Below are 1,806 nucleotides of genomic sequence, written 5' to 3'. Positions count from 1 at the left end.
AAAAGAAAAAGTGTAAAATTCAATAATGGAAAAATAAAAAAAAGTAAGTGGACCTAACCCGTTGAATTATATTTATATCTACTATTCTGATATTCAAATTTGATAAAGATTCAATTCGAACAATTTTTTTTCTTTTTAAGACTTTTTTCGTTTAGACTCCCTAAGAATCTCTGAATATTTCCAATGAAATCTTCTTGTTTCTGAACTAAGAAAAAAGGTTATGCCTTTTCTTTACTCAGAAGGGCCTTAATACGAATTTCAAGTTCCACCAAACAAGTTTTTTTAAAATTAAAATGAAACATATTTTTTTCCATAAATTTCTATTATTTCTATAAGATTAGATAGAATCTTATAGAAATAATAGAAAAATACATTAAATTATGTCTTCACATATCAAATAGTTTCTTTTCATATCGATGTGTACGATATTTTTCCAGCAATTCATATATATGAGACAAAAACTTTCATTTACAGTTTTTTCTTTTTATTATAGTATTTATAAAAAAAAATGAAATACTAAAGAAAAAACTGTAAATGAAATAGAAATTTAGAAAACCTATGATCCTACAGTAGTTTCCTAGACAAAATAGAAGTCAATTCACAACCAAACTTCAAGAATAAGTTTCTTTGATGAAAGGAGAGAAATATGTCTGAAGATCCGCTAGGTATAAGAAGTGAAACAGGGGATCATTTGTTTCTTGAACAGTTCTGAAAAAAAAATTTCTATCGGATTTTGGAGTCATAGCAGATTTTATGATTGATGACTTGGAAGATTTTTAAGAATAGATAAGGAATAACCACATCGAGTTCATGGATTTGCCCTAGATATCAATAGACCCATAAATGATTTTTTATTCGAAACCGATTAGAAAACAAGGGAAAGTATACTTATATATTCTATATATATATAGAGAGAGAAATGAATAGAGATAAATGATCAAGGTCCGTCCCATCTCTGAAAATGCTCTATGAGGTGTTGGGAAATGGTTGAAGTAGTTGAATAGGAGGATCGCTATGACTATAGCTCTTGGTAAATTTACCAAAGATGAAAATGATTTATTTGATATTATGGATGACTGGTTGCGGAGGGACCGTTTCGTTTTTGTGGGTTGGTCCGGTCTATTACTCTTTCCTTGCGCCTATTTCGCCTTGGGGGGTTGGTTTACAGGTACGACCTTTGTAACTTCATGGTATACTCACGGCTTGGCAAGTTCTTATTTAGAAGGCTGCAACTTCTTAACCGCTGCAGTTTCCACTCCCGCTAATAGTTTAGCACACTCTTTGTTGTTACTGTGGGGTCCTGAAGCACAGGGAGATTTTACCCGTTGGTGTCAGTTAGGCGGTCTGTGGACTTTTGTTGCTCTCCACGGTGCTTTCGGATTAATAGGTTTCATGTTACGTCAATTTGAACTTGCTCGATCTGTTCAATTGCGACCTTATAATGCAATCGCATTCTCAGGTCCAATTGCTGTTTTTGTTTCTGTATTCCTTATTTATCCACTGGGTCAGTCTGGTTGGTTCTTTGCTCCAAGTTTTGGTGTAGCAGCTATATTTCGATTCATCCTCTTTTTCCAAGGATTTCATAATTGGACATTAAACCCATTTCATATGATGGGAGTTGCTGGTGTATTGGGCGCTGCACTACTATGCGCTATTCATGGTGCAACCGTAGAAAATACTTTATTTGAAGATGGTGATGGCGCAAATACATTCCGTGCTTTTAACCCAACCCAAGCTGAAGAAACTTATTCAATGGTTACTGCTAATCGCTTTTGGTCCCAAATCTTTGGGGTTGCTTTTTCCAAT

This window comes from Vigna unguiculata, unplaced genomic scaffold (genome assembly GCF_037176805.1).
Source record: "Vigna unguiculata cultivar grain cowpea cultivar isolate G323 ecotype 2 unplaced genomic scaffold, ASM3717680v1 ptg000268l, whole genome shotgun sequence".
NCBI lineage: Eukaryota > Viridiplantae > Streptophyta > Magnoliopsida > Fabales > Fabaceae > Vigna > Vigna unguiculata.
This window is presented reverse-complemented; position numbering follows the sequence as displayed.